Here is a 12,005-nt window from a genome sequence, read left to right on the forward strand (position 1 = left end):
GAATTAAAAGTAATAAATGTTGTGTTTGGTCAGTTTTTCAATTGTAACATAATCTATTATTTATTTTGAAATAATAACAGTGTTAGTTTTATCAAAAAAAAAGCAATAAATGATTTTTCAAAAGGGAGAAAATCAATTCCATTGCTCCAGCAAAGTTTCATTTTCCCCCAATTAGGGCATAAGATTCTCTTGCGCCATGAATTGATTTCTCTTTTCTGTACTTACCAAACATGAGAAATGAATTGATTTTCCATTCTCAGGTCTCTAAAACTTGAACTAAACGAACCCTTTATATTTATAAAAAATTTTAAGTTTGATTCCCACGCGGGATGCATATGGATTGAGATGCTTTTATGCATATCTTGATTCAAATTATTAATTGAAAAGACTCTTGTTTAGTACTAAAAGTCTAAAAGGCTAAAAGGATATGGGGAGTTTCTACATGCAAGAAAAAAAAAAAAAGATAAGTTTCTTTTATTTTGCTACAAACAAAAGTAGAACAATTTTCTTTTCTTGTTTGGCTGGAAAAAAAAAAATAGTACATATAAAACAAATAGTAAATTAGGTGAAAGTTCGAAACAACCTCTTAGAACTTTTTTTTTTTAAGTCTAACCTACAATATTTTTTCAGTAATGCTACACTTACCACATTTTTATACCACAATTTCATACCATCTTACATGGCATTCATACATTGGACACTAAAAATTAAAAATTAAAACCTAAAAAAGAAAAAGGAAATACTCTTTCAGTAAAATAATGACACATTAGGTGAGATACAAATGTGGAAAAAAAAATGTGGGACAACTAGCATTATTAATATTTTTTTTGTGGGTATACTCCTTTAATTAGCGTTCACATAAGCATATTTTCTTATATTGTTGAATGAGTCGGCCTAATTCAAAATTTGATTTTATTGTTTTCCTAAACTACTTTTTAAATTATTTTAGGTGGTATCTATCACTATTGATTGATTCAGAAGATTGATTATTAATATTTGTTTTTATTTTAGTTTTGAACTTATTTTTGAATTTAAAAAATAATTACCCTATAGTTTTGGTCATTATAGATAATAATAATAATAATTATAATTATAATTATAATAGATAATTAGGCTTACGTTCTTTAAAAAAACAGCTTTTAGATGGAGACCGGGAGTGTTTTAAAATTTATAAGAAAATCTTTTTAATTCATAATAAAGTCATTCCCCGATTTGAAGGGTATTTCCCTCTATTTGAAATGTACTTCCCCCTCTAGGGTGTAGAATGAGCTTTGTAGAGGCTGCCGTCCAAAATCTTGGAGTTAAACCCTAACATAAAACCGTCAAAGAAGAAAAATAAAAGAATTTAATTAAAAAACTTAAATCACTACCGGTTTTAGTCTAAGAAAGACTCATAAAATGGACTGGACTCTAAGTCTCCCTGATAATAATAAAAGCATAAATAATTAATTTTATAGCTTTACATCATCCGCAAGTCAATGTGTAATTTCTTTCGGGCTCGTTTGGGACTGCTTCTTAGAAGCGCTTATAATCAGTAACGTTTTTGCTAGAAGCGCTTCTGCTTATAAGCACATACAAATTTTTATAAAAATTTCAAATGATTCATGCAAAAGCACTTGGAAGTGTTTTTTGAGGAAGCACCTGAAAAGTGCTTCTCAAAAAACCACTTCAAAACACTTTTATAACCTAGAAGCACTTTATTTATTTCTGTCAAACGCAACTAAAAGCGTTTTTACTAATCTTAAAGCGTTTTTACTAATCTGAAAGCACTTTTTCCAATTTTAAAAGTAATGCCAAACAGGCCCGAATATGAAAATATGAAAATAATTGATAATCTAGGACATTCTCTAGTTTGATTTCTTAGATGTCTAGGACATTCTCTAGTTTGATTTGATAATCTTTAAAATCATATGAAAATATTTGAAAATAATTGTCATTGTATAGGAAATGTAAGTAAATTAATATTATAGGATTTGATTTCTATTTTATATAGGTAAATTGATATATGAACTTTGATTAGTAGGAAAAATGCATGTTCTATATTGATACTTTGACCAGAGTGAAATATTGAATTCATTGAGAATGAATTTTTAAAACCAAACTTAAAGGTTTATTTTGAATAATTAGAATTAGATTTAATAACTTATCCCTAAATTAAGAGATTGAATTAGATTTACTTCTACAGTTCTACTTCTATTAACGACAATGGCTTGTTTTGTAATTATGTGAGAATTTGAGATGTTTGAAATTTTTGAATTTGTTACCTAATCTAAGAATAAAAAAGTCAATACGTCAGAAGCTAAAAATAAAGTTGGAGGGGTCTATATCCAATTAATCTATTAAAGAATCAACATTTTGCATGTATATATATATATGCTCGATCACGTGCAGACGTTGCACTTGAATAAAATTATATATATGTATATATAAATTAGGAAAAGTATTAAAGATATATACACAAATTTTTTTTAGAGAGGATGCATCCGTTTTTTTTTTTTTTTGCGGATACTTAATGCCTAGTGTAAGCAATGTCGGCGAGTGCTCGCCAATGGGTTTTTTAATAACAGGCGAGCATTGTAGGAAGCGCTTGACATTGTCTCCTCTTTCGGTTTTTGAGGATATTTTTCAGTAGGTTTACCTCATACTCTCCTGAAGTGTAGGATGAAATTTATAGAGACTCTGTCTAAAATTTTAAAGTTAAAACTTAATATAAAGTCCACAAATCAGCTCTCGAGTTCTTGGAGAAGAAGAAAAATATACTGTCAAACGCTTGACAACGAAAATTCATAAAACAAAATATGAGAGCGTCCGCTCTAGAAAAAGACTGTATATATATATATATATTTTTATTTATTTATTTATTCTCTAACCGCATGCGAATTTATCACACCAATTGGCAATTGATTGATGACGACGCGGATCAATCAGCAAATAGCAAATGAGTATTTGCAATATTAAAAGCTTCATTGCTTCGATCAACTCACTTTTTCTTTTTTCCTTTTTGATCTCATTTCCAATAGAGTTTAATATTTTAGCACGTAGAACTGTTCATCTAAAAATTAAGAGTTAGAAATTAAAATTTAATCTAAAGGAAAGGATGCGTTAAAACACTACACAAACCTTTACTATAAATTTTGTTTTTTTAAAGTAGTATTTACTATTTAGTGTTCTCAATGAATTCTTGCCTTTAATTCAAGAAAAAAAATGTTAAAAAAAGTATTTGCAACCTTCTCTTATTTGGCCCAAATCTTATAACATATTACATGCGAGTCATTAAGAAAATAAAATAAAATAACCAAAGAAGGTGAACATAATCAATGAGAACAAAGACAAACATAATGATCATCGCTGGACACGACACGAGTAAACCTACCAAATTTGCTCTCTACCTATTTAGTATATTCATCTAGAAACAGAGCTTAATGGCAAAAAAAAAAATCTGGAAACAGAGCTTGCCGACAGAGGAAAAATGATTCGCAACAATGTGAGTGGTGGGCGGGCCCCACTTTGGGATTTTCGTGTCATTATGACAGTGGATAAGGGTGGCCCACGTCAGATCCAAGATCGAAAGTGCCACTGCCACGTGGCCAAATCTCTTTACTTTATAACACCACGTTACTGTCACATCTTGTTGACTCTTGGGCTTTAGCCGGCCGCTGTTGAAGTTGAAGTTGAAGTTGAAGTTGAACAGCTTACGCGCTCCACACACTCCCCCACGGCCCCACATTAACATTATTTATGTTTTGAATAAACTAACTTTATTCCTAATCACCGAAGAGAGGAGAGAGAAGCCGGAGGGCCTGGGCTTGGGGTCGGAGTGGTCGATCAGAGAAGACAGAGATAGAGAAAGGGAGATAGGATAGAGGGAAGAAGAGAGAGAGAGAGAGATGGGGTGTGTAGTCGATCAGACCAGACAGAGACAGAGGAGCGGGGGCTGTTTGCTAAGCTGGTTTCGCAACGTGTGGGGCGCCTGGCCGCGTGGTGGAAGGAGGGTAGGGGTCTACGCCGTCAAAGGAAGCTCGTCAGTGGTCTCTGCTCGCCGGGAGGTGGCCAACGATGGTTGGCTTGGAAGGTGGCCAGTGATGGGAGGGCTCGGTGCAGAGGGTGTGTGTAAATGAAAAGGCTGAAGAATGAAGAAGATGGGTGTGTGTAAATGAGTTAGTCCTTTAGTTTTTTCACAACGGGGCTTTAGAGTAAATTTACTAATTAAGTGATGGGGGTGTGCCAAAAAAAAAGTGCAAATAGCAGCTCTCCCAACTTTTACTTTGTTTACTCTTTGATCACTTTTTGGACAAAAATACCCTCTCTCAAACTCCAGCAACATCTCTCTCTCTCGCTATCTCTCTCTCTATGTCTCTCTCTCTATCTCTATTTCTAATGTCTTCACTTCACTTCGCAGCCTCCAAACTCCAACAACATCTTCCATCATCTCCCACCCACTCATCATCATCATCTATGTTTCTTCCCTGTGGCAACATCTTCTCACCCATCATCTTTCTGACAATATCTTCCCACCTATCTTTCCTATCTTTCTTCCTCTCTCTCGATCTCTACTCCTCATATCTCTGCTTCTCTCATTGTTGATGCTAAAAAATGGTAGAGCAGTCAACGTCGAGTCGAACCACGTAGGCCCGTTGACCTACCACTGAGTGGATGACACGTCGAGGTGGGGCAGGAACGGGTAGCTGGGTCCGACTGGTGAGTAATGAGAGAGGATGATATCCAAAGCACCCTGCGCAAGTACACAAAAGTGAGCGGGAAGGACACCGGTGTGGTGCCGGCCAAAGCTCCTCCGACGCTCAAGTCAGTGTTCAGAGAGATCTGAGAGCAGAGTGAGTGAATAGTATAATAATGATTTCAGTTGTCCTTTTGTGACAAGAAGGTACCTCTTTTATAGTACCTTTGGAAGAGTGTCAACCAACCCGGTGACGACACGTGTCCTTTGTGGTGACTTGCACTGTAGGAGCGCCACGTGGCACCGGTCTCGAGAATCCGAGTGAGTTGACACGGGTCGGGGGCCCGGGAGGCTTGAGCTTGGGAGGCCGGAGCCTAAGAGGCCGGGGCCCAGGGGGCCGGAGCCCATGAGGCCGGGGCCCAGGGGGCCGGAGCCCATAAGGCCGGAGCCTAGTAGATCATGGGCTAGGAGCCCAGGAAGGACTTAGTCTTTTGGGTCTAGGCCCAAACAGCATGGTGTTAGGCCTTGTGTTACTTGTCGTTATGCCGAGATGATTCATCATACGAACAGAAGTCCCCCAAGTTTCCGAGCAAAAGATACTTCTTGGTTGGGAACTTTGTACACAAAAGAGTCCGAGCAGAACGACAAGTAACCACACACTTGTTCCTGCTTAAGCTACTGTCTAGAAGTCCCCCAAGTTCCTTAGCAAGAAAAGCTGTACTGCAGGAAAGCTTGGGGGTTACAGATGAAAGATTCCCCTTTTTTTTGTTTTTTTTTTTTTGGAATTTCCGATCATCCTGTATTCCGAGCAGTAAACACTTGATGTATTCCCAGTAAACCTCGTCCGATTTTAATGGTGGGATGTTGCCGTCTGTAAAGAAGATGGTAGAAGTACAGTGTATAGCTCAGATATAAAAGACCCACCCCCAAATCTCACACTTGGTACTGTAGATTTATTTGGGAGAGAGAGAGAGAGTTGATATTAAAAACAACTCAAAGTGCGGCTGGGTTTTTTTTTTTAAATAGAGCAAGAAAGCTGCTCGGGTAGGAGTTGGGAGGGGCTCGGGCCGGAAGAAGTTGGGTGGCCGGATCTTGCTCGGGGCGGAGGAGCTCGGGTCGGAGGGAAGGGCTCGGGCCGGAGTGCTTGTGCGCGGGTCGGATCAGAGCAGGAGAAGGCTCGGGTCGGAGCTGTGGTGTGCGCGGGGTGGTTTGCTCCTCGAACTCGGGTCGGAGAAATGAGAGCTCGGGTCGGCGCTGTGGTGTACGCGGGGTGGTCTGCTCGTCGGGCTCGGGTCGGAGAGAAGGGCTCGGATTGAGGGGTGCGCGGAGCCGGGCTCGGTTGCGTAGGGGCCGGATCGGAGCTGCTCTCTCTCTCTGCGAATCGGGTCGCTTTGTTTGCTGCTCGGAGGCGCTGGGCAGAGGCTCGAGTGGAAGTGGGCGGCTTGGGTCGAGCTGCAGTGGGCGCGGGCAGTGGGTCTGTGGGTCCGAGCAGGGGGTGTGCTCAGGTCGGACCTTGTGCACAGGTCTTGTGCTCGGGGTTGGCGCAGGAGAGGTCGGGCCGGAGCAGGAATGCGGGCAGCGGCGCGCTGGGGGGGCTGTGGTGTGCCCGGATCGGTGGTGTGCGCGGAAGGCGCGTGGGGCTGCTCGGGTGCTCGGACTACGCGGGGTCGGCGGCGCAAAAAGCCGAGCTCGAATTGGAGCTGGTCGACGGCGCCAAACTGTTGATGCTAAAAAATGGTAGAGCAGTCAACGTCGAGTCGAACCACGTAGGCCCGTTGACCTACCACTGAGTGGATGACACGTCGAGGTGGGGCAGGAACGGGTAGCTGGGTCCGACTGGTGAGTAATGAGAGAGGATGATATCCAAAGCACCCTGCGCAAGTACACAAAAGTGAGCGGGAAGGACACCGGTGTGGTGCCGGCCAAAGCTCCTCCGACGCTCAAGTCAGTGTTCAGAGAGATCTGAGAGCAGAGTGAGTGAATAGTATAATAATGATTTCAGTTGTCCTTTTGTGACAAGAAGGTACCTCTTTTATAGTACCTTTGGAAGAGTGTCAACCAACCCGGTGACGACACGTGTCCTTTGTGGTGACTTGCACTGTAGGAGCGCCACGTGGCACCGGTCTCGAGGATCCGAGTGAGTTGACACGGGTCGGGGGCCCGGGAGGCTTGAGCTTGGGAGGCCGGAGCCTAAGAGGCCGGGGCCCAGGGGGCCGGAGCCTAGTAGATCATGGGCTAGGAGCCCAGGAAGGACTTAGTCTTTTGGGTCTAGGCCCAAACAGCATGGTGTTAGGCCTTGTGTGACTTGTCGTTATGCCGAGATGATTCATCATACGAACACTCATTTCCAGCTATGTTGGCCAAACATATTTTTAGGAGATGATGGTTTTCATTTCTATTTGACTTGGTTGACTAAGCAATCGACTACTTCTTGGATCTGCTGCCACAAACCCACCACTTCTTAATTAAGTAGTTCTAATTTGATCTACACTTTTTCCACTCGAAACTCTAACACAAGACCAAACTGGCCCCTTAAGTCCCTAACACAGTCTGAGAAAAAGAGAATTTCATTAATCTTTCATTTTCTGGTTTGATTTGCTGGGTTTGATTGATTTGATGGGTTTGTTGTTTCATATATAAAATTTAATGGTCGACACATGGTTCGACAAATAATCAACACATGGTTGACAAATGGTGCTACAGTCATTTTAGATAGTGTTGTAGCTAGTTCATCATATTCATGTCGACCACATCATTTGTCAACCATTTGTCGTTGACCATTAAATTTTAGATCTGAAAGAACAAACTCAGGTCAGATCTAAAAATGAAAAAATTGACAGAAAATTTTTGACATAATTTATTCATCTTTAATAACTAAAATCGGATCAAAGCCAGCAAATCCAAACCGGAGTCTCTGTATGAAACTAATCATGAAATGAAAAAGTAATAGATTTGTTGATGGGAGAGTTGCAGACAAAAGAAAAAAAAATTGTAGACATGAAGAAGGAGAAGAAAGAAGAAAAAAAAAAAAAAACTTGCATACACGAAGAAGGAGAAGAAAGAAAAAAAAAAAAAAAAAGGAAGAAGAGACTTGCAGACATGAATAAAGAGAAGAAAGAAGAAAGAAAAAACAAAAAAAGAGGAGGAGAGAGTTGCAGAGTCGTGAAGGTGGGAAAAGAAGAGAGACGGGCATTTTTGTCCAATTTAGGGATAAAGAGTTAAAAAAGTAAGAGTTGGGAGGAAAATGTTAAAAAGTAGGAGGTATATTTAATGAAGTTTCTCCATTTAATTACACTTACCCCTAGCCATTATTAGGGCTGGGTTTAAAAAAAAAAATCGAAAAATCGACGACCGAATCGCGATCGATTCGGTGTTTATGTGTGAGATATCAGTTTTGGTTGTATAATCGAACCGAATCGACAAGATAGGGGTTAGAAACGGTTTGGATACCACCCCCTCGAAACCACCAAAAACCCGAACCGCCAATATCACCGATCGAATCCAACCGAACAGGAAAAAGTCGATAAACGACAGTCGTCGGTTTGGCGGCAGTTCGTTTTGTGTCATTCCTCCTTCATCGGTTCGGTGGTCAGTCCCGGCCAATCGGTTCGGTTACCAAACCAATTCCACCTTGAGCCATTACACTGCTACCTCACGTCACCATTGGAACCGCAGCTAATCGGTGATGAAACATTCCTTGACCGCTAATCCCAAAACTAGGCTATAACAATAATAATAATCACAAGTGAATAACTAAATAATGACTTATTTTTAGAACCTAATTCATGGTTTGTACCATAGAATCACATTGCATAGTGAGTAGGGGTGGGTTCTGAACCGATTGGGGAATACCAACTTTCGACCGAAAGGGTGGCAGAGATGCATATTTAGGATCCGATACCATGCCGACAGTAGGTAGTCGGACTCTGCTGTTTACGGTATCGGTCGGAGGCCTTCGGTGGCAGAACGGAATTGGGCCTTCTGAAGGCGTAAGATGGATGAAGTGTAGAGGGATGAAGATGGAAGAAAGGGGAGGAATATTTGAGTGGTCTCATCACCGTTGGCCCCGGACGGCGAGTCACGCCAAGTGGAGCTGCTGGAGTTGGCTTTGGAGCTTTGATCCGCCATCTATGGTGGTCGAATGGATGATCGGAGTCCAGCTCGACAAGAGGAAGAGGTTGGTGGTGGAGAGCAGCTGCGACAACGCCGGAATCGCGATGTCACCGCTGGACATGATGATCGAACTTTAAAGATGTTCACGGATAAAGCAAGGTTGGTGGTGGAGAGCAGTTGTTCCGTGGAGAATGAAGATGTTCCTCGTCATGTCGCACACACAGAGAGAAAAAGAAGGAAGGGGAAAGGAAGAGAAGAGAATAGAAGAGAAAATTAAAGAAGAAAGAGACGAGGGTGGGAGGAGAGAGAAGAAAAAAAAAAGAAAAAAAAGAAAGAAGAAAGGGGGCCACGTGGGTTAGGGGGAAAGGATAGGAAAGGAAAAAAGAATAAAAAGAATAAAAATAAAGTTTTATTTTGTAAGAATAAATAGGGTATTTTGGGATTTAGACTTTGGGGTTTAGGGTATTTTGGGGTTTCAAATTTCAATTGGGGTTTGAAGTTTTTTATTTTTATTACATATGTTTTTTATAATTTATAATATATAGTTAATAACTTAATAGTTTATATGTTTTTTAATTTATATCATATCCTAAACTTTAAAGTATAGGGTATAGGTCATATAGACATATACTTAATAGGCTGTTAGGCTAAATGGCTAATATTATATACTAATATTAATATATTATACCATATTATATATTTATGATTGAAGTAATTACATGTGATCGAGATTCTGTATTTTTCAAAGATTTATTTTAAATATTTTGAGAATTTATTTTGATCATTTTGAGAATTTATTTGGAAAATAAAAAGGTTTTGGTTTGATTTTTAATTTTTGTTTTAAATTGGGCTTAATCCGAAAGTTGACTTTTAAAGTTAGTGGGTTTTTTATTTTGACTTTGGGCTTGTTGGGAAGGTCTCGAGTCCTCGAGTCCACGAGTTCGTAGACACGAAGCACGCGTAAATCGGAGTTACGGCTTGGGTTTTACGGACGTTCAAAGTGAGGGGCATTTTTTGTGATTTCACGTGGAAGGGTTTTAAAAACCCAAAAGTTAGTTTTATTTCTCATTCTCTATCCCCTCTCCCCGGTTCTCTCTTTCTCTCCCTGCGTTTCACTCTCTCTCGCTGCTTTGTGCAGCTGCCGCCATCACCGGAGGTCGAAGCCCATACGAGCTCGTTGTCCCTCCCTCTTCTTCTCCCTGGCATCGGTTCAGCCCAGAAAACTCCCCAGACCTGCGAACCAGCTCAGGCCGATCCTTAGAGCTCCGACAACGAGACATCGGACCTATTGAGTTTTGTTTTTCTCATCACTACGAGTCTAGCCATGGTCTCCGATCGTTCATACGATGCTCCACGATAGAGCAATGAGCTTGGGAAGCTAAATCTCACCGCTGATTTGAGCCGTTTCCGATGACTTTTGACCGTCGACCTAATTACGAGAATTGATCCTCGGGGTATGGGTAATCTTTTCCCTAAGGCGTGGTCGTCCAATTTTGCGAAATTGAAAATTCGATTTTAGGATTTATGCGTATTTCGAATTTCTTGAAATTGAACTTGAATTCGAGTTGTTTTTGTGCAATTGAAGGTTTCTTTATGCAATTAGAATTAATTGGAGTTGATTTTGGGTAATTTCAGGATTTTGCCGCCACTGCTACCATCGGAACCACCACTTTTGGAGGCGGATTAATTGGTTGTTTGACCCAATTTCGCCCAATTAAGGTCACAGGAACCTTTCTAGATCATTTTGGTGAGTTTTGTGGTGTTTTGTGTGTTGTTTGGGGAGGGACAGCTACCGTGCATGGTGGTTACCGCCCGTTTCAGTCGTTTAGTGGCCTCTTTGTATTTCTAGTTGGTAATTATTTGGTTGTTTGGTCTTAACAGGTACGCGGGCCTGCTCGGGAAATTTTATTCACGATGTCGTCATGCTGCCGGATTTGATATTCAAGCAAAGGCACCGTGAAGGGCAATTTGATCCTTTTACGTAGTTAAACTGTGAGTGAAATTAGATAGTTTGATTTGTTGTTTTGCTTGCGTGTATGCATTTATTTGCTAGGATTTGGTTTGGCTAGGATTTGGTAAAGTCTAGGCTTGAATCTTTGAGATTGGAAATGATGATGATTATGCAATGATATTATGGGTTAGGAGAAGACGAGGCAGTGTGACCCTCTTTGATTTGTTTAAACGTTTTTATACATAGGTTTTACATAAATGTTTTATTTTAAAGAAACGTATTTATTTTTGTTTATATGCATGGCTTATCATTTGAAAAAAGGGGTTTTAAATAACACAGTTCCAGTGTGTTTATGGGCCTGAGGTTCGGGGCGTTACATTACGTACATAAATCAGAAATAGTCCATAACTTCATAGTCCATATTGATATTAATATATTATACCATATTATACCATATGATACAATATACTAAATTACTAGTATTACCATATTATATCATACTATACCATTATATACCATATACTATATACCAAACTCCAAGTTACCAACTATGAGTCTATGAATTATAAATTTATAGTATTAGACTATTAGGCTATTAGCCAATTTAGCCTATTAGGGTGTAGAAATTAGTAATTTAGTATGGGATATTGGGACATCATATACATATACTATATATGGTTTATAATTTAGTATAATATTAGGGTTTAGGGTGTTTTTAATTAGTTTTTATATAGAAATGTATTATATAAATTAAAAAACATATAAGTTAATAAGTTATAGGGTTTAGGGTTTATAAATTTATATATGTTTTATATAAATTATAGAAAATTAGAAATGTATTATATAAAATTATAAATTATATAGAAAGGTATTTAGTATTTAGTATTTTTAATTTAGGGTATACCGGTATAGTATAGAAATGTATAAAAATGAATTATTTTAATTATATTTTTTCAATATATGGTTGGTATCAGTATACCGTCGGTACCGGGCTTTGTGAACCGGTACCATTACTGAACTCATCGGTATTTACGATATCAATATTTTTTGGAATTGATATTTTTCAGAATCGGAACCGGTACGACATCGGTATTTTTCGGTAATTCAACCCAGCCCTAATAGTGAGTCATGATAATGTCTCTTACTTTGTCACAAAATAAAGGTTATAACTCTCTAATCTTTATATGTGTCATTTTTTATTATGATTTATCTAGTAGAATTCAACATTTTCATGACATAAATTTTTACTAAAAACTGAGCAGAAAA

This window comes from Dryas octopetala, chromosome 4, assembly GCF_963921425.1.
Source record: "Dryas octopetala chromosome 4, drDryOcto1.1, whole genome shotgun sequence".
NCBI classification, from domain to species: Eukaryota; Viridiplantae; Streptophyta; class Magnoliopsida; order Rosales; family Rosaceae; genus Dryas; species Dryas octopetala.